The sequence below is a fragment of the Danio rerio genome, chromosome 12, assembly GCF_052040795.2.
Source record: "Danio rerio strain M-AB ecotype USA chromosome 12, GRCz13ab, whole genome shotgun sequence".
NCBI classification, from domain to species: Eukaryota; Metazoa; Chordata; class Actinopteri; order Cypriniformes; family Danionidae; genus Danio; species Danio rerio.
In genome coordinates, this window is record NC_141032.1 from 30,504,292 (window position 1) to 30,526,663 (window position 22,372).

At 34.6% G+C, this 22,372-nt stretch overlaps 1 protein-coding gene and 1 long non-coding RNA gene across 5 annotated transcripts in view; both read right to left on the bottom strand.

The window, feature by feature from the left end:
- The window catches only part of ogfod3 (2-oxoglutarate and iron dependent oxygenase domain containing 3), a 242,509-nt gene that overhangs the window by 87,126 nt on the left and 133,011 nt on the right, over positions 1–22,372 (bottom strand). For all 4 annotated transcript variants that reach the window (XR_015503492.1, XR_015503493.1, XR_015503490.1 and 1 more), the window contains exon 9: positions 5,102–5,221. The gene's annotated coding sequence lies outside the window, so the exon portion shown is untranslated. The remainder of the gene's footprint in view (positions 1–5,101; positions 5,222–22,372) is intronic.
- Positions 16,536–21,210, bottom strand: LOC147841418 (uncharacterized). Its single transcript, XR_015504229.1, has 3 exons — positions 20,563–21,210; positions 20,017–20,163; positions 16,536–19,238 (listed from the first exon to the last, which is right to left on the bottom strand). It is a non-coding gene; the product is annotated as an uncharacterized LOC147841418 (long non-coding RNA).

Below are 22,372 nucleotides of genomic sequence, written 5' to 3' on the forward strand. Positions count from 1 at the left end.
AAGAGACATTTTGTATAGATTAAACCCAGCAGAATTGTAGGAGATCATTTGAGTTATGATTAACGTTACGTTTCTTGCGCCTTTCGTTTCCGAAGTGCCTACAGATCGCGAAGATAATACCACATTCACATACTGGATGGAGTTCAGCGCAGCGCCATGACATGCGGTTGTGAGAGCGCACGTCTCCATGACAACTTCAGCACAGGCTGAGAAAAGGCATACTCGCGCCAAGATTAAATTTTTTTTGAAAAATGTAATCTGCCGATTTTAAATATTTTTGTCTTTATCACACTCTGTTAAAATTCAGAGTTAACACATTACAACTAACGCTAACATTGCACTGATTCTAACTTTTTAAACAGTAATGTTAACGTTAGTTAGCAACAAGGGAGGCTAAACATGTTTTCTGTAATGTACGACATGTAAACGCACCCTGATTAACTCTACATTACATTGAACTGTTACTGTGATTATATTAATTAAAACATACATTTAATATTTCTTGGATTTGTAAATATTTTACTTACTGTAGTGTGAAGCGAGGCCGATCCGCCATCTTGAAAAAAACGAATGAAGCATGAGCACGTACGTGAACCTGGATGACGTCAGACGCAAAATCACTAGGCTGACAGAATTTGAGTTAATGAAACTTTAAAGAGACATTTTGTATAGATTAAACCCAGCAGAATTGTTCACCTTACTTGAAAGATTAAATTTTTTCAAACTCAAAAATAAGAAAAAGTTCTAAATACTCATCAAGGTTAATTGAGATAAACAAATTTTAATGATTTAAGTAAATAGAACTCAACTCAATTAATTAGTTACAGCATTAGGGTTTACAGTGTGCTTCTTAAAAATAATTATGTAAAAAAGCAAGTCATGTTGTATGGCACATTAGCAGAAATAGGTCTTTTCACTTTTTTCTTGAGTGAAGTTTAGTGTGTTTTTATGTAGGAAAATTATACCTTGAGTTGTCTGGAGAAATGAAAAGAAAAATGCATTGACTGTACTGTATGTGCATTATGAGCTGAACTGATTGGAACATAATTATATCTCACATGGCCAAATGTCCCCATAACAGCAGCCATTCCTCAAGCATCTAAACATTTTTTTTTTTGTCACACTCTAATCACATATGCTGAGTTTTGACAAAACAGACCCAAGATGGCACACACTAACTTGTGCTATGTCATTCTAAAACATACAGAAACATCATTCAGTGTAATTGAACTCACAATAAAAAATGACTGAATCCATAAAGTATCTGAAATGGCCTTCAAAATTTCAAGCCAGGTATGTTATCTATGTTTTCTGAGCTTGTTATGTGAGCTAGATTGCAAAGCACTCAAGTAATTTCTAATAAGGGCTTTAAAAAAAGATAAATAACAACAGATGCAATATTTGTTCTTAAAGTTTCCTGTCATTTTCTCACTTTTGTGTGAAAAAATGTCTTCACGACGGTTAGTATTAATGAACTGAGAAAATCTGTTCACACTCTCTAAGACACTTTTTTTTCTTTCCACTTTTCTTTGCAGTTCCTTAACTCTATAATACATTTCTTTTGATTCCAGTCCAAGCTTAGCTTTTCACTTGTTTTATTGGATTCTTTTAGTCTAAACCAAGCCTTTTTATTTTTTATGACTGAATTCATGTTCTTCCACAGGCTCTGCCAGATGTTGGTATGCTTCAGAAGACAGCAGGTGGAGGAATGCTCATTTTTAAGAAAGACAATCTCACAAAACCAAGATTTCGCATTAGTACTAGAAGGCTTTTTCCAGCCTCTACAATCTTCTATAAGAATCAAACATTCTTTACACATGTTGACCAGCTGCTGCCAATGGCCAATATTGTGCATGCTGAATTCCAATTCAAATTTTTGGATAATAAAAGTTCAGAATTTAGTGCTGAAGATAATAATGATTGACATATACTGTGGAGTTTTTAATTAATTTATTTATTTTACAAATGCCATAAATCAACAGTAAATTACATGGTTTAAAGCAAAAGCTTGTGATTTATGAGACCATAATAAAACCGGTATGTAAAAAAGCTACATGCATATGCAGGTAAATTAAAAGATGTGGAAATTATCCCTTCAGTCACAGTACTACATCAACATGACATCATATTGACGTTGTACCCCAACATCGCGGCGACATTAGATTTTTTTTGGAAATGAAAATCGACTAACATTAGGCTGACATCAATGTCAACGTTGGATTTTGATCACTTTCCAACAAAACCTAAAATCAACCAAATATCAGTGTCTAATTATGTTACACCTTGACATTGTGTGGACGTTACCACAATGGCATCTATCAGACATTGGATTTGTTCACTTTCCAACACAACCTAAAATCAACCAAATATCAATGTCTTATTATGATACACCTTGTGTGGATGTTACCACTATGACATCTATCAGATGTTGGATTTTGGTCACTTCCCAACACAACCAAATATCAATGTCTAATTATGTTACACCTTAATGTTGTGTGGATGTTACCACTATGACATCTGTCAGACGTTGGATTTTGGTCACTTTCCAACACAACCTAAAACCAACCAAATATCAATGTCTAATTATGTTACACCTTAACATTGTGTGGACATTACCACTGACATCTATCAGACATTAAATTTTGGTCACTTTCAAAAACAACCTAAAATCAACTAAATATCAATGTATTTTGACGCTGTTATATGTCCTCAGACGCTGGCTAGACCTAGAATTTTGGTCACTCGACATCAAGACCTAAATCTAACCTAATATCAATATATTATGATGTTGTGTGCCTGCTGGGACGGTTTATATATTTTGAAAATTAACTAGAGGTAAGTGAGTACACTAAAGGTTTGCTAAACTGATAGATTTCCCTTTTTTAACTTTCTTTATTGCAACATTAAAGATAATACATATTTTTCCTTAAACCCTGCTAATTTATCTAGCTGAAAATGAGCACACTTTAAATATTTGAATAAAGTTTCTGTGTATTTTCATTACATCCTTGAAAGCAATGTCCACCTTTAATTTGAACACATTTTTATATTAAATACTACAAATAGTCATTCAAATTTCAAATATTGTTTGGTTTTCTGGCTAAATCAACTGATTTAAAAGAATCTCTGTTATAACATTTGATCTGAACATGACATTTTAACAGATAGCATATGTTTTAATCACTTTGTGTTCGAATAAAGACTATAATTGCCAATTGTAAAAGATTGTAAGATTGCCCATTTTTTAAATGAGCTCAACAGCGGAGAGCAGGTGCCGTTTAGCAGCTTTTGATCATGTGCATTTGCACTACAGTTAAATAAAGGTTTGGGCAATTGTCTCTCATAGCAGTTGCTATGGTTACTACTAATCTGGGGGTAAGCACATTTATTTAAAATTGTGATCAAAACTGGAACTACCTGTGCATTTAGACATTTAATCTATACCCTCCAGCCAATCAGAATTTCAACAGACAATATATTAAGAATATATATGGATAAATATATAGAAATGGTACCCCTACTGTGGCATGCTTGTCAGTTCAGTATGAGTCTCTTTGCAAAATGTTATTTGAGTGACAATTTTCCACAAACCATCTAGAACAGAATAGACAAGAATAGATGAGAATTTAATAAGAATAGAGTAGACAACTTGACATTCTGTCATGCACAATTTTAATAAAAAACATAAACTCCACACTATTTTCTTGGTCATAGGTGTTTGTGAAACAGTGTGCATCTATAAAACTGTGTTATGTATAAATTTGTGTGTATATTCAAAGAGACAAGATGCTCTTTGATGGCTCACCATGATCAAAGTGTACTTGAAGCTACTGTTGATTGAAATGCAATGTGAAGCAATAAATGATTATATGAAATAAATGAATGAAGAGTAATTTTCAAAAAGGAAAAAGAACACAAAATACAGTCACATTAGGCTAATGACAAACTATTTCATATTGTTGGAACCAAAAAGAACTTTGGCAGACGAAGGACAAAATATGAAAATGATACCAATTAAAGTCTTTTGATCTGAATTGTGTTGATTAAAGACTTTTTCTTTAAGGCAAAAAATATATAAGAAATTTAACAAATGTAATGACTGCCATGACTGGTTTGTTTTCATCAATGAAATAATAGCTGTCTATCATGTTCGTGTCTATGATTAGCTGATTACCATGTTTATGTGATAATACCCTCCTCTCAGATCAAAAGCCACCATAATTGGGACAAACTGCTTGAAATCAATGAACTAATTACCACATAAACAACTGAACCCACTCAGACTACACCACTTCCACTCAAATCTGTCATAATGCACTTGAAATAATGATTGAGTTGGTTTTTGTGACCACTCAGATCAGTTAATTTACCAGTACCGTGATCATCAAGACACCTACAGTTTTATAGAGGACAGTCAAAAAGGATGATTACAAAAATGATCAAGTTGTTGAGTAAAATGTTATATAGAATGCCATTAAAGGAACCATCAATAAAAGAGGTCACTAATGCCAATAAGTAACACTTATTTTTAAGATTAATGTAAATTAGTGCTAACCACTTGTAAATGATAATGGCTATTTGAATCATTAAATTTTGTTTCAATCATATTGCTTTTATTGAAGTTTCATTAACTTAATAAACTGTAATTTGAAGGCTTACAATTCTAAAACAGTTTTTGAAGTTATTCTCAGGACTGTTACTGCTTAATAAATCCAGACCATGAAAGTGTAAATAAAATTATGATGCCTTTTTTGACATAAATATTGTTGTTTTCTTTTGAGCTATGTGCAACATTTTTATTGACAGACAATGGTTAAAAAACAGCGATTTTCTTAAATAACACTGCTGAACTATTTACAACTGCAAAAAAAGAAAATAAATCAGTGTACTTTAGTGCATTTTCAAAGGCATAATGCATGTGCATGAATCACTCAGGATATAATGCAACACCCAGTTCAATGCGCATTATGCTAATCAAGCACTCAAGCCACGCTTTAAGTTCCAGGATGCTGGTGGAAAACATCTGGCTGTAAACACTATGGCAACATCTCAAACTCCTTCGTAAGCCATAATTTAAGCAATTTTGTCACATCAATGATACCTTTTGTTCCACTGTGAAGGGTTTGGTGAGCATTTTGAGTTATTAAGTCCAACACTGAATGCCAAGAGCAGAAATTTCCAATCTAGCGCCCAGGGATCCCCAGGAGGCCACAAGAGGGTGCTAGAAAATGAGACAATGAAGGGAATTAAATTTGACAATATGTACTTTTAGAGCTGTCGTTAACATGTTGTTTAATTCAATGGAATGTACAGAAAAGTCTGAACAGATAGACAGACAGATGATAGATAGATAGATTGACAGACAGACAGACAGACAGACAGACAGACAGACAGACAGACAGACAGACAGACAGACAGACAGACAGACAGACAGAGAGAGAGAGAGAGAGAGAGAGAGAGAGAGAGAGAGAGAGAGAGAGAGAGAGAGATAGATAGATAGATAGATAGATAGATAGATAGATAGATAGATAGATAGATAGATAGATAGATAGATAGATAGATAGATAGATAGATAGATAGATAGATAGATAGATAGATAGATAGATAAGAAACTGCAAATCAACGTTCATACACACCCTCACATACTCAAAGACAAATTTACCCCAAGGCAGTTTTTCAATCATCTTACAAGATAAGTCTGTGCCTTCTTTGGCTCTCTGGCATCAGTTAAATGACTAGAATTTTTACCCCGAGACCATCAGGCAATAAAAGTTAGTGGATATACGGCTCAGTACAAATCCACACTAGATGTCACAAAGTCGCAGCCTAAATGAATAAAATACATTTTCACTTTACAGCTAAAACCTCATGCACAACAAAAATATGCGAACCTCTGAACATGCTTGCTGAACTTCTAATTTAAAAACCATGGGCAGTAATAACAAGCCAGCACTTATTTTGCTGCTACAACAGCCTCTATGCTCTTGTGGATGCTGGAAGATGGCAGGGATTCGCCCCAGTTAAGATATAAGAGCAAGGTCAGGCAATGATGTTGGGTGGTGGGATTTGCTCCCAGTAGTGCTCTGAATCATCCCTGTTCAATGGTGTTCAAGTCTGAAATTTACAAGGCCACATCAGACTTGGCAAACCGTTTCTTGTAACTAATGAGGTTCCATGTTGAAAGCCAATGAGCTCTTTGCTATACTGCAACTATGAATGACTCTTTAAAGAAGCTGATTATACAATGGTTTAATATGATTTTCAAATCTGGTTGGCTGAAAGGTCTAGCACTTTACCAGTATACCCAAGAACCACTTCAGTTTATGTCACTTTGAGCTAAGACAATGGCTACTAATGACACTGTGCTTTTGTGTCTGGATCAAGTACAAACACAATTAACAATAAATTAGATAAAGACATTCAGAATGTATATCAATGGCTGCAAGACAATCATTTGACCATTAAAATTATTAATCAAAATCCAAAACTTTCCATTGTATGTACATATTGATATTTGAGAATCAGTCTGGACTCTAACCTTATTTATTGTGCCCATATACAAAATGTCTGTAAAAAATCTAACAGAAAAACTATTTGTTTATAGTAAAATTAGGACAAATTTGTCGTTTTTGATTTCAGAAACTTATCTTCATGTCATAATTTTGTCCATCTTGTCATACTGTTTGCCTGTTTTGTCACTCACAACAAGTTATATCTTGGAGTCAATAGCTAGACTGTGTAATAGGGCCTATAGGATCTATAATAGATTTTCTAGATGGACACATGATTGTTTTGTCATCAGTTTTTAATGATTTATCATTTTAAAATTACATTATGAACACAGGGATTAAACTCTACTATCAAACTTTAAATAGTGCTACCTCAGCAGCTCTTTGTGCTTTGGTAAACCTAATTCAAGGTCTGATCGTTCCACCAGATCTGCAACAAATGGATGTTTGCTGTTATCGGCTTTTAAAAACTGTTTTGGACAGAAATCTTTAAGTATTCACAAAAGCCTGGGATGAGATTCCACAGCATCTAAAAACAATACCAACACTGAGACTTTTTAAGAAATCCCATGCTTGTCATCTAATATTCAACTATTGCTGTAGTCACTGAAATAGTAGCCTGTCTCTCTTCATGTTGTATGTTTGGTGATAGTTTGTACTGTTCTCATGTGTTAATGGATGAAATGTTAAGTGTGTCTGTATGTCCAGGAACCTGCTAAAATACAGCATTTATGCTAAGCCAAGGCCCAATCATCTTTGAATCTTTTAAAAAAAAAATAAATAAAAAAATAAATTCCACATATTTACGCGATTATACGTAAAAATATATACGATAAACACAAGATTAAGCAAAGGCAATTTTAATGTCTTTTTCTGTAAAGCTATTGTTCTCGTAAACCTCAAGCATGTGCTTTCAGATGGAGCAGCATTCACTACACAAAACTGTAATACACTATATATATACATACACACACATATATTGTTTAAGAATAAAAATAATTTCAATCAGATAATCAATAACAGCTGTCTTGTAAATGCTAAATGCCAAAACAAAAAAAAACTATAATAGCATTTTTACCCCAAACTCCAGTCGAGTGTTCGAAATATACCCTTTTATGAGATGTAGTGTTGAGTCATGTTGAATTAAACATTAAAACGTTATAACTTTTATTTATAATGCAGTGCTGTGAAAATTTCTTGGGTTTAAACTTTCTGGCCTCTGAAATGGGAGTGAATGGGAAAGAACAACAAATAATTTTGTTACAATCTTATTTGTTCGAATAATAATAATAATTTTTTAAAAAACTCAATGACGAAGTTATAAAGACTTTCACAAAAAAAGAAAAATAATTGTGTGAGACGACCGATGATGGCGACCAGATGAGAAAATAACGTCAGATTTACTGTCCTGTCCCATAGACACTGCATTAGAAATGCCTTGCACAAGCAGTAATTAGTTTTTTGGTATTTAAGCAAAGATAATATAACACATTCATAAATACATATAAATGCTTATACATTTTTTAAAAAAAAATCTAAATATTAAACTTTCAGGGATTTAAGATGCTGATGACTGTTAAACGTGTTATAACAGGCTTGTAAAGAGGGTCCATAGTGGTTAAGCATAAGATATAATTTTCCTGTTAAAAGGGGATTTATTTTGGCTTAGTATTGTGTTTTGGAGCAAACATAAAGCAAAGATTTTCATATACTTTGATGTAAATACAGCATGTTAACCTAAACTTGGTCCTGAAAGAGCTGCATGATATAAATTCCACAAATTAAATTGCTATAAAGAGTTTAGGAGACTTGTTATTGATCGCTGAGTGGTTGAATAAGAAAAAAACTACTATGTTTACATATTTGATCACTGCAGTTGTGATATCAAGAGATTTAAGCAGACACGCACACATACTCCTACCACCAGCTACTATCCTTACTATACCAAGCTTAAGCTGCCATATTATATTATTGGCTTCACCGCTTTAATTAAACAAACCACCCACAAAACATTACACACTATACAATAAACAAAACTATTCATAAATATGCTTGGCAAACTGCATTTATAACTAACCACACCATAAACACTTTACTCCAATTAGTTCATACTGTAGTTGGTATCATGTCAGAATTTGGAGAGTGCAATGTAACGTGTGCAAATGTATAAATTATGGATGTATGTTTGTACAGAATATAATAGTCACAGTCACTCTGTGACAGCACTGTTGTGTGGATGATGTAAGAACATTCTACAAAGCAAACGCTAACATTAGAATAGCATTAGCATAATGTTCTACAGACAATTCTCAAACTTTTTTTTTTTTCGGGCTAACAGAAAACAAACGTTTAAAAACAGCGTTCCCAGAACATTCTGGAAAACCACCATGGTCCTATCCTTGTAAAAAGACTCTAAATTAGCACAGATGTGATTACCTACTGTACAGTGTTGAAAGTAATGGGGACCAAAAACATCACTTCTATGCTTGCCGACCTACTTGTGCCCAAAATGGTCATACTAACAACCAGAGAACATTCAAATGATACTAATTGAAAGATACTTTACTAAAGAATAAACAAATGCTGGTTATGATGCTTCTGATGACACCTCAAAATGTTTTTTTTTCTTCATTGTGTCTGTCTGAACTTCCTCTTATGACTTCACTTCTGTTTGCCATGGCCATGAAATTTAGGACATACTGCCTATTACTGAAGATTAAAAAACTCACCCAAAAAACATTCTGCTGAACCTTAAAGTCTAGTAATAACCTACAATAATAATAATGTACAGAAATGTATATCTAATTTGTTCACAATCCACTCTAAACACCAGTGATGCTTTTAGGGCATTTACAGTGAAGACTATCACTACTACACATCGGGGTATGTTTATCATTCAAAATGTATTTCAAGATGACGTGATGTACATCTCAGGAATTGATATGACATTCACAATATTTATTTATTTCATAAACATGGCAGATCGCACATGGCGTTTGCATGTTTCTTACACAGACCCACATGAGGGAGTGCACGCTCTTAAAGAGCGACACACAAGTATGTCAACAGAAAACAGATCTCAGGGCATTTCTAGACAAACCGTTCACCACAGCGATCTACAGTAATGGTGATTGATGGTCTGTTAATCCATTTAGATTACAATCCAGCACTGAACTATATATTTTTGCATTTTTATGACAGTGAAAATCCCACAAGCTGTGCAAATAAGAGTAAGATATCATTTAAAAGTTAAAGGGCTACTTTATTTGTTTAAGCGCAGTTACAACAAAAACAGTGCTTTCATTCAGTAAATAAGAAAGTCAAGAGATGCAGTTTATGCTGTCTCCACAAAGGGTTAACATTAATCGAGAAGCACAAGCGTGACCACGGAACTGGATAGTCCGTTGGTAAAGCACATTTTTATCAACTGCATCATGACACATTTATGTAATAAAAAGTAGTATACTGGCGCTACTGAAGCAACATATCATACGCCAGCTATTTCAGCAACACAGCAGATTGACAGCACAGTACAGTCAACGTCCCTTTAAAACAAGTGATTTTACTCAGCATCATTGAAACACCTCTCAAACAGTATGCTCAGGCATTCTGGCTGAATGGGAAAACATCAAATTCTCAAAAACTGTTTGCCTAGCTTACTATTATTCTACATATTTGGAATCACTAATAAAATTAAAAAAACAACTGTCTCATAAGTTTAGTTTGAATCAAACAAAATCTGCATTTGTTCAGGTTCCCTGAGCTAATGCACACTCAAAAGGAATGAGATCACGACACAAACCTCATTTATGGCCATTCTACACATAATCATCCTCTGAATAATGATCATCAGATCGCCATGCTCTTCTGTTGAAATCCACAATTGGTCTTGATGGTAAATCTCCTCCAGAAATGACAGCAGCTCTTTGCTTACAAGTCTGTGGGTGTTTGAGTAATTGCTGTCATGTAACGTACATTTTACAGGATGGACTGTACCTCGTGTTTGTTTAATACAAATTACAAAACTAAAAAAACTTTTTCAAGTGCACTTGGTTCATTTAAACAACACGGGCTCATTCTGAAAACGTAGTCCTGTGGACAATTCTGGAGGCTGTGAATTATGTAGCTGAAGGTGCAGCAAGTATAGCTGCATTTGATTTTTTAAGCAAATGATACATGGCGGTGTGACTCAGTTCCTTTTCACGCTTACCGGCTGATCGCTTACCTTCATGTGGAAGGCTTTCCCTCTGCAACCAGTTTACCCGGTTAGCTTGTCGTGCATGTCGGCGAACTTGAGACACAGAGAGGAGGTGACTACGGTGACGATGACCAGGTTCGAGTCCAGGGGAAATGGTTCCAGAAATCAGGTAAGATAAAAACAGAATCCAAAAAATAAATGAACAAGTGAATAACAGGGTGAGAATGTGGTAAAATGCGAAAATGTGGTAAAAATCAGACGAGGGCTTTTCTTTTTCTGGACGGCTTTTGTAAATGGTTGGTTGGGTTTAGGGAAGTAAGCGGGTGGGCGGGTCAATTGTTATAATTGGTTGGGTTCAGGGAAGGATGACGGTGGGTCAGACGATTGGCCGGTCGCCCAGTCAATCACTTATTCAGCCAGACAGACGGTCGGTCGACAACGGCCTTTGGTGGGTTTACACGAGAATAGCGCAGGCGCGATTGGCACTCAAGGGAGACATTTGAGATACAATAAAGTGCACACAGCGGCCTCTCATGGATTCACGAAAACAAAAACTGCAAAAATACGTACCTCCCAGGATGTATTTCATGGTCTCCAGAAACAACCACAGGACTACGTTTTCAGAATGAGCCTGGGTTGCATTTAAAAGTACAGATTTCAAGCTGTATGTGGATATATTTCTTATGTAAAGCAAGTACTCACTGAGATTCCAGTGTATTTGTAGACCACCTAACTGTCGTAAAAGCACACATCTGATTCGAGCTTCTCCGTCAGTCTATAGTGATCAATAATTGGCTTCTGTACTAGTAGGCAGGGCTTCCTTTGCCATATTGACTATTACACTTTTCCCAATTCAAAACTATCTGAGTGACATGTCTTGTGTATTCTATGGTCTTTGGTACAGATTTGTTACAAAAATGGCGCTGCAACACTGTGACGTCACATGCAACCTATAGATAAAGCTATAATGCATGGCTGTGTGATTTTGCTCATACTGTATGTTCGCTTGATTTCTTTGCTCCTGTAATTTGTGTAGCTGCAAAAGCACATAGCCAGTGTTGCCTTGTTAATTATAAGTAAGTGTCCAGACACTTTGGTCATGTCATGTGGCACTTTGGAAAAAATGACCATGCTTTTACAGTCTAGCAATTAGAGACTGACTGAAGTGTTTACCTCCTACGGTATCAGAATAAAACGTGTGTTTGTCTCAAATTTTCCATAAAACCTTGCTGGGAAATTGCATTGGTATCTGCCCCTGTGTTACTTTTTTTTCAGTGACTTCTTCGTTTCCTGGCTTTAACACCAGCATGTTTATTTCTCCCTCTGGATGCACAGTGAAATTTAATGTCACTAAAACAGGAGGCCAAATCGTTACAACACCTTTTCCCCCCATGAAATTATGGAGTTGTGGTGCATCCAGATAGTTTGATACTGAATGATAGTTTTTTTTTTAAAAAAACAAACAAAAAAAAAGCAAAATGTTAAGGTTGTTGTCTGAATATAACCTACTTTTTGCATTCGCAAGAAGGAAGAGAGTTTCAGTGGGGATGTGGTACAGAATATGCATGTTAATGATGACCACTGAATTGCCCCAAGCTTTACAACAACCTTGCCTGTCAGTAAAATCAAATGACAAAATTGGCTCAGAGGACTCCAAGACTTATTGCCAGTTTGAGCCATAAGCTCAATTAATCAGCATCTGCCACTGAGAGAACAGAAAACACCCAAAGACAATTACTTACATTTTAAAATATGTGCTGTAAAACTGCATTAATAAAGAGAAGCAGTCATTTACAGGAATTTATTGTTTAAGTTTTCATCCATGTTATCAACAATTATTAAAGTATTCAACAATTATATTTGAAAGACACATACTTTAACTCTCAATGAGTTAAGGGAACAAAAACAATCTTGGGTCCTGACAATTGCTTTAGAGCAAATTAATTTAAAAACTAAAATATCTGACTATTTTGAACTTATTTCATTTAAGCTCATATAATGTAAATGTATTAACATAAATATTTATTTAAATAAAAAAATATAGAGTACAATTAAAAAAATACTGTAGCTTCAAAAATGGTTTCTCATCCAAATTTTGCTGAACTTTATCAATAATTTGCAGGAAGATATTTGCCGACACTGGTGAAAACCTCGAAAACATGCCATGCTTAATCCTGAGCAGATACCCTAAAACGTTGTGTTACATTTTACCCCACATTACTTTGTACCCCATGCACCCTTAGACTATTTCTAAAAAATCTGCAATAATCAAATAGAGGAATGGAAATAAGTATTTAATTCAACTGAAAAAAAAGTCCTTTTTAAATCAACTTGTAATGAATATGCTATTTCTATTTTAAAGAATTATGCCATAAAAGACATGTAAAAACAAAATGCAAAATGTGAAATATTTAGCTATGAACTCTGACACATTTCTCCCCTGTACAATTTCAAATGAGAAATCAAACTCCATTACACAAATTGAACTTTAAGAAAAATGTATGAATTAATGTAATTTTTGATATTTCATTTTAAATATTTCACTAGTTTTAATTTCATTTACCAACATGACATAAACCTGTGACAAGCTCTGGATGAGAGTATGAAGTAAGACCAGAGTTGTTTTAATGGATTTTGATACCGCACGCAGAATGAAAAGAAAACATTTGGTTCTTCCAGACTTCATAAAAGTGTGTTCAGTAAAGATGATGATGGGTCTCTAAAAAAGATCTCGATATATTTGTGTCTGTGATGCTTTATACTGAATTGGTAGGTGCAAAGATTAGTGTCAAACAGCCAAGTGTTTGTATGGCTTATCCTGTCGCAAAATGCAGCTAAAAGTCTAACATGGCAGTAATAGATTGATTACGGCATTATATTTGTACTGCACTTTAATAATGTGACTAAAATAGGAAGACTCTACATCTTATTTCAATTTATGTTTGTAACAATTAAGACTTTAAGCATATCTCTATTCCATCGCATAGTGACGAACTATGATTAATTTGTGTGGTGGCAGTTGTAGCAACCTTTGAACTCCGGTGGAAAAACCTCACACCCAACCAAGCAAACGAGTGACATATGTATATTCTAGAGTAGAGTATACTCTAGTACTGTATGTATATGTATGAATGTATGTATGTATGTATGTATGTATGTATGTATGTATGCATATGTACCACTCCTCTTATCTCTAAAGGTTCTCTCTAGATGCCATGGTCTTTAGCCTTCTTGTTAAAGCAACTGACTCCCATGCGGAAAGTCACTGGTTCGATCCCAGCTCAGAGTGGGTTGAGTGATACAGGCCAGGCAGGGTCACATTGGTGGCATGACCCAGATGGGAGTAAGGTTTAGGGGGGTGAGTGTAACAAAGGCCAGCTAGTGAAGTGAAGTGCAAGTACACCTCACTCCTCTGACCTCTAAAGGTGCTCAGAGGCAATGGTCTTTAGCCTCTTTATTATAGCAACTGACTCCCATGTGGAAGGTCGCTGGTTCGATCCCAACTTGTGGGTTGGGTGGTGTTGGACCGGCAGGGTTATATATGTGTTTATGCATTTGAATAAATAAATAAATATTAGTATTATAAAAATTATTTAATAAAAATGTAAATAAAATTTTTTTATCATCATCCCCAATCACCACTGTAGTGCACTTTAAGCAATGAAAAACGGAAAGTGATGTTGTTTTATAACTTTCTATTCTAGTTCATTTTAAAGGATGTTACTAGAAAAAAAATCAGCAATAACATTTAAGAATAAAAAAAATGACTTTTGCAGAAGAAAAAGAGGAAGACAATTAAGGATGACAATTAGAGATACAATGTAGAAAGAAAATTATGCAAGGCCTTTTCAATACAGTGACTCAGTGGGTTATTTCCTTTAGTCCGGTGGTGCTCAGCCTGCAATTATGTGTAATGAGACTACAATGTACCATTTCTAGAACCAGTGATGTACTCATCAGAGAGACTTAAATCTACCCTTTATGGAAAAACAATTCAGGCCTTCGTGGAATCAGTGCAGTCTTATGATGATTCAGAAGAAAGGCTGCAATTGTTTGACTGCTAAATCTTCTTGTTCTTTTGTGAAGTTCTCTGTTGTGATGTAAATGGGAAGTTCTGGAGTTTTTTGTATCAAACCAGAAAAAGCATCTCAGTCTGGCCTGGTATTTGGAAATGGGGATATAATTCATTTCTCATAAAACATCTGCTATGAGTCTTTTGTTCAATCCCTTCTCATCATCTCGGAGGCTAATACACTGATGGGTTTGGTTGAGTGCCAAGGCAGGATTCAAACTCTAAAGCTGATTTTTTTTTTCCCCCTTTGAAATGCATTATTTTGTAAACACTAGAATGCAACATGTGACAATGTATTTGACTAAAATATATATAGGCAACTTACTATATGGAGTCAACTTACTATAATGTGTTTTGCCTCACTCTTGATTATTATTCATGTACTTGAAATGAAAAAGAGAGTAAGAGTCGATGATCAGCTAAATTGCCCTTTCATTTAACAACACACTTAAAGACTTTAGCCACCAAATATTAGCCTGTCCATGATGTATTGACTTGGCAGAACTTTAGATAACGTTAGTAAGACTAATTGACAATATTTGCATTGGTCTTTTGGACAATTTGCTACATCTATAGTATAGTTGAGCCACATGTAGTTTAGTCCTTTGGTTCGAAGACCACAATATTTGCAGGCAGATAAAAAACAACTCAAGTCTGATATATACAATATCTTCTTCTTTTTCTTTGGTCTTTGTCCTGTATGATTGCGGGGTCGGCTCTTTTTGGAACAAGTCCATATGATAACGACTTTTTTACACCTTCCGGCCGACCTGTCACACTCACACACTACGCACAATTTAGATTACCCAATTCACCTGTAGCATGTCTTTGGACTGTGGGGGAAACCGTAGCACCCAGAGGAAACCCACGCGAACAGAGGGAGAGCATTGTTGACATATCACGTTAAATTTGTGGTTAGTTTGACAATTGCTCATAGATTTCATGTTTGAGCAGCTGTTATGTTTTTGTTTTGTTTAAAATGCCTAAAATTTATGGTAAAATTTAAGTTTCACCGAATCTCTGGATGGATGATAATTTCAGATTACTTTCATGTATTTATTTCATAACGGTTTTGTGTTTGCTGTATATTGTTGCTGTTTTCATACTCAAGCAGTGAAAGAACATGTTTAAGGGTTAAATACTGAAGCAACTTTAGTCTTTGCTTTTTTTGTTTCTGAATATATTATTGAGCTGGTTTATCATCTTGTGATAATTTGTTTTTATTTTTGTGACTTTCACACACATTACTTTTTGTTTAAGTCTGTCTTGTGTTTTAGTTGTGAGAAAGCAAATGAATTAAAACTAGGAAGTTGATCAACAGTGTATTTCCCATGCACTGAACTGATGTTATAAGGGCATTTAAATGTTAACAGTAATGTATTAGTTTGGGTGTAAATAATCTCCAAATTAAGTTACTTTTTAGAATGAAATAACCAGTAACTGTAACTAGTAACTATTTTTCAGTAACTAGCGCACTGCTCAGATATACATGTATTTGTTTACTGTTAAAAAATTCTATAGACTCCCCAGACAAAAGGACACTTTCCCTCAAGGACGAAAAAGAACAGACTTTTTCTTCCTTGAGGGTAAGTGCCAAGAACAGACTTTTTCATCCATGAGGGAAAGTGCCTTCTTGAAAAATAACTTGGTCAAGAAAGCACCAATCACAACAGCAACCATTGAATTGTCTACTGATGTCTGTGGAAGAAAAGAAAAAAATGGACAAGAAAAGTTTAACCTCTTTTTTTTTTCTTTTGGAAAACGTAGTTCTGAATGAACTTTCAAAAAAGACTTAGTCTGCTATAAAGTAGCAACTTTAAACATTTTTTATTCATAAGACTTTAAAACAAATATCTTGTTCCGGATAGCACTGATCACAAAAACCCAAAGATCTTTACACTAATATCTAAAGTAAAGTAAAGTAAAAAAAATAAATAAATGAATGTGTCAAAATTGTTAAAGCACATTGTTTACATGTTTTCTTCTTTTGTTTAATTAATCTTTGAAGAAAAATTTAAATTGGAGATAACAAAAGAAATATTTGAGGTGTTTTTCAAAAAAACTTAACTGTATGAACACTATCATACAGCTTAATGTGGTATGAACATAAAAATATACATTTCAGAGAGCTCAGCAGAAAGATAAAACATAAAAAAACATAGGGAGACTTTCCAGTAGAGAAAACAAGACATGCAGATCTCCTTATTCACCCATTAAATATGTTTTATGTGAAACAGACTACTCAGAACTATCAGCGTTATGCATCTTCTTTTCATTATGCAGTTTTGTCGGGCATTCTTATGAATAACATTTTTGTGTGAAAACAGTTAGAAAAATTTGAAAAATACAGTATCAAATGTCATTATAATGCACTTCTGGATGTGCTTATAAAGATAATGCTTAGACCGCTATCAAATAGCCACATTTATGAGAAACATTTTGAAACAAATAGTGCAATGAATAGAAACGATGCGTTATGAAACTGTCACTGACGCAACACCGCAATTATTTATTTATTTTTGTGTCAGTCTGTCACACACAAGGACATGAGCTGAACTGACCCCATCAAAGCCCCTAAAAACTACAAAGGCACATCTTTGCATAGACTTGAATTTCAAACAGGATTTCTTAACAAAGAAATCCATGACACTGTATGGCACGAGAAGATATAATCCGGTGATTTGCAATGTTGCTGATGCACAGGAAAGGATATTAAACGCAGCTTTCCAATAGCACCTTTCTATACCACCAAAAGGTCACATTCAAATTAAATTTATTTCCACTGAATTTTTTATTATAGAAGCCTTAGCTATTCAAATTAAACTGGATCGATGATTTTTGCATGTACATATAGATTGGAGCTCTAATTCACTAGAACCAAATTTACACGTATTATCATTATAAAGGATTTCATTAGGTTTTTTACAAAATCTCTTGCGTCTTGGTGCACTTCAAATGCTCTTGGATAGATGTTCCATACAGTCTTCTAAATGAAGAGCAGTCACTGATGACATACCATAATCATTTTAGCATAATTTTCCATTCTGGTAGGAAAAAGGCTCTATTGAAAGCTTTTATTCTTGATTCTCTTGACAGGTAGAAGCTTTCATTACTAATCCACAGTTATTGCAGAAATGATCCAGCAAGCTACAACGTTAAGGAGGAAGGTAATGCTTAAACGTCTTAAGCAGCTTCTGTACAGAGCACGAATCACACAGGGCTAACAAGCCATTTTCTTTTCTCTTTACTCTTCTGCCCTTTGCTCCAGCAGCACAGATCAACTTTAATTAATTTTTGGATTGCATATGAAATTGGATGTACATTTTGCCCAATCTTCCATTGGCAGCCTACTATAAACTTCTTCAAGCAGAAGAAAAAAAATCCTGATAATGAGTTAGATGAGCAGAAGAGGCCGTTCTGAGAATTCTCTTTGATTCGCTTGCCCTATCGGAAGTGTGAAACTTTCATCTCATTATGAATTTGGAAGGACTCTCACATTTTACCTCTCCTTCCATTTTCCTCGCTCTTGCATTCTGGCATTGTGTCTCTGTTCTCTGAGCCCCCTGGGCTGATTCTTCATAATCTTCTGACGTATTTCTCCGCACGTCGCACACACACTTGCACATATTATACTGTAGCACCATTTGAGACTGACAGAAAATTCATATATGATCTTGTTTTATAGGGTTGTGTGCTGAACATCTTTTTATCGCCGAGTGGTGAGGTATAAAACCAATAGGGATTTTCAGAGGGAGCTGAAAGTTCATTCAGTCTGAGCTGGGAAAGTGCTTAGCAGTAATCCATTCCTTATGAAAGACGGAAAGGATTGTCCATTGCTTGATAAAAACTTTGAGCATTTGAGCCTATGCATAAAGGTTACATTGAATGCAGGAAGCAAGATAGGCAGTAAAGTGGATCAGCTACTTACAGTATGAAGCTTAAAAGGTTGGTAGATCAACTGCAACAAGAATAAATATAAAGTCATAGCAAAGTTTATGGTGTTGTTTCCAAATATTTTTTTTATAATGAAGTCAATTTGGTTATTAGATTCTTCTTTACATGGTTTTGTTTCATATATTTGATTTGATTCAATATTTACAATTGAAATCAGAATTACTTGAACCTCCTTCGATTTTTTTTTTTTTTTTTTTTAATATTTGCAGAATGATGTTTAACAGGAGCAGGGAAATTTTCACAGTATGTCTGGTCATATTTTTTCTTCAGGAGAAAGTCTTATTTGTTTTATTTTGGCTAGAATAACAGCAGCTTTATATATATATTATAAGCCCATTTAAGCTATTTTTTTTTTCAATAGTCTACAGAACAAACCATCATTTAACAATAACTTAACTAATTACCCTAACCTGCCTGGTTAATCTAATTAACCTAGTTAAGTTTTTAAATGTCACTTTAAGCTGTATAGAAGTGTCTTGAAAAATATCTAGTCACATATTATGTACTGTCATCATGGCAAAGATAAAACAAATAAGTTATTACAACTATTATGTTTAGAAATTAGTTGAAATCATATCGTAGAAATTGGGGGGAAAACTTAACAGGAGGTCTAATAATTCAGGGGGTTTAAAATTCTGACTTCAACAGTAGTTTTCAATTTTTTATTTAAAATAATAGTTTTGCAGACATGGAATCTACAGTGTATTGAAGTAAATGAGGGTAAATGAAACCCTTCTACTCATGCATTTACAGTGAGTGACACTTCAAAATGACCACCACTGCAATGTGTGGAGCTGCCATGGGACAAAGGGATTATTAATCTGTTTTTAGGTGTAACTGCAGCTTGTGACAATGCCTTCAGGGGCACAATGGGAAAAAAAAATGTGAATGGACAGAAATATACAATAGCTTTAAATACCCTTTTACTTGTAAATGAAAAGGAAATAACTAAATGAAGCATTATAATTCCTTTATAAATTATTAAAAAGTTGTTAACAACCTTGATTATCATTGTAAACTTTTGGAAGTTAAAACTTAAGAACTAAAAGACAAATAAAATAAAAGTCTAAACATACATACACAGATAAATGTGCATAGCCTAAATATAGAGAAACTGGAGTGATGCAGTGGTGCAGTAGGTAGTGCTGTTTCCTCACAGTAAGAAGGTCGCTGGTTCGAGCCTCGGTTGGGTCAGTTGGCGTTTCTGTGTGGAGTTTGCATGTTCTCCCCGCATTAGCGTGGGTTTCCTCTGGGTGTTCCGGTTTCCCCCACAGTCCAAAGACATGCGGTACAGGTGAATTGTTAGGCTAAACTGTCCGTAGTGTATGAGTGAGAATGAGTTTGTATGGATGTTTCACAGAGATGGGTTGCAGCAGGAAGGGCATCCACTGCGTAAAACATAGCGACCCCAGACGAATAAAGGGACTAAGCTGAAAATAAAATGAATAAATGAAACTGTGTTTGTTATTTTAAAGGGATATGACTAAGCAAGTCAATAAATAAGCTTTTTCATTTACAGTTGTCATTTACATTTTCTTTGTTGTCTATAGTTTTCTCATTTTATGTCTTAATTATTGTACATAAATAATAAATGAATAATTAAAAAGGCCTGAATCATTCTTTATTTAAAGACATACCAGTGAAACATAGAGAAACGGTCCGATGCATGGTCTAATGGGCTCTTAGCATAAAAATAAATTGACCCGCCTCAAGCGGATCACAACAATTATATTAAAAATTATATAGGATGTAAATTACCTCAAGTTTATTTTAAATAATTTATTTTTACTTCAGTTTTTTTTTTCAAAACATCCATGTAATTGTTTTACTTTTACTTTGAGTAATACCTATCACTGTAACAATAAGTCATAGATGCACATACATCTCAATGCAAATTCATTTGTTCATTCATTTTCTTTTACACTTAGTCCCTTTATTAATCAGGGGTTGCCACAATGGAATGAACCGCCAACTCATCCAGCATATGTTTTACACAGCGGATGCCCTTCCAGATGCAACCCAACACTGGGAAACACCCATACACTCTTGCATTCACACACATACACTACGGCTAATTTCATTGGTATGTGGGGGAAAGCAGAGCACCTGAAAAAACTCACGCTAACACGGTAAAACATGCAAACTCCATGAAAACTGACCCAGCCGGGGCTCGAAAAAGAACCTTCTTGCTGTGAGGCGATTGTCACTGCATCAATGTGACACCCCACAATGCAAATTGCTGCAAAAAAAATCCCTTCATAAATAAGATCATTGTAAATGTTGTAAACCCAAAATTCCTTAAAAGATTTGATCAAAATTCAAACCATGATCAAAACAGGCCCCTAAAGCCTTTGTCTGAGTCTGGACATTGTCTGTACAAAACATTAATGTTCCATAAAACTAACAAAGCCTTGACTGGTGGTTTCATAGACATGATATTAGCTCTTAAAAGGCACAACTTGATATATGACAGTGGTTTTGTTGACCTTTTCTTTGCCATCATTGCCTTTGAGCATGGAATAATTCCATGCATCTGACTTTAATTTAACTGCCGCTGGTTTCAATTGAGTACCATGATCTTTTGTCTGTCTGTCTGTCTGTCTTTTTTTTTTTTTTTTTTTTTTTTTACAAGACGCACAAAATCCATCCAGATATTTCCTATGTTACTGCTTATGAACTACCTCGAAAGACTTTATTAACATTTCTTTTCGGACATCACATCACAGTAATTGAAATAACATCAATTTCAATAATTCCCCCTCAGTGCATGTTAACCCAGCAGACACACAATGTCATAAGATGTTAATATTAGTGTTAGATTTAAGTCGCCAGTGTCTAAGAACAATGTTACTTTGACGTCCAATAAAGGTGTCAAGTGACTTTGATATCTTGTTGATTTTAGTTTGTGTTGCAAAGTCACCAAAATCTAATGTTGAGCCAACATCTTAAACCAGTGTCATATTGACGTCAAATACTGACAATTATTCATCAGATATAGCAACTAAAATCTAACATCTGATAGAAATCATATTGCTAATGTCCACACAATGTCAAGCTGTAACATCACAAGATATTTTGTTGATTTTAGGTTGTGTTGTAAAGTAACCAAAATGCAATGTCTGTCCGAGGTTGGACATTGAAGTAAGCCTGATGTTGAGTTCTGACCTCAACCTTATTTTCATTTCAAATTAAAATGCAAAGCCCCATGATGTTGGGGTACAACATCAATCTGACCTCATTTTGAGGTCCCGTGTCTGCTGGGAAGTGACACAGACAAAAACAGCATGTTTCTGCTTTCATTTAAGATTTGAGCATTTAGAGCAAGGCATAACAAATCATCCATGAGCCATTTAGAGCTGAAATGTGGCATTTAGGGGTAGATTACTGTACATAAAACAATAATTTCAACTGAAAATGGGAAAGATTTTGAGCTTTGATATGGAGTTTAAGTCATTTGCACAGATGTGTCTGCATTAAATCATTGTAGCCACATTGTCATCTCAACACATCTCTAAACATGCTAAGAAAAATATGTTTGTCATGCGGACATACATTACTTCTTATGAAAAACTTCTTATGTAAATGTTTCAATTTTCATTCAGTATTTTTTATTTTGGGGTGAACTATCACTTTAAAAAC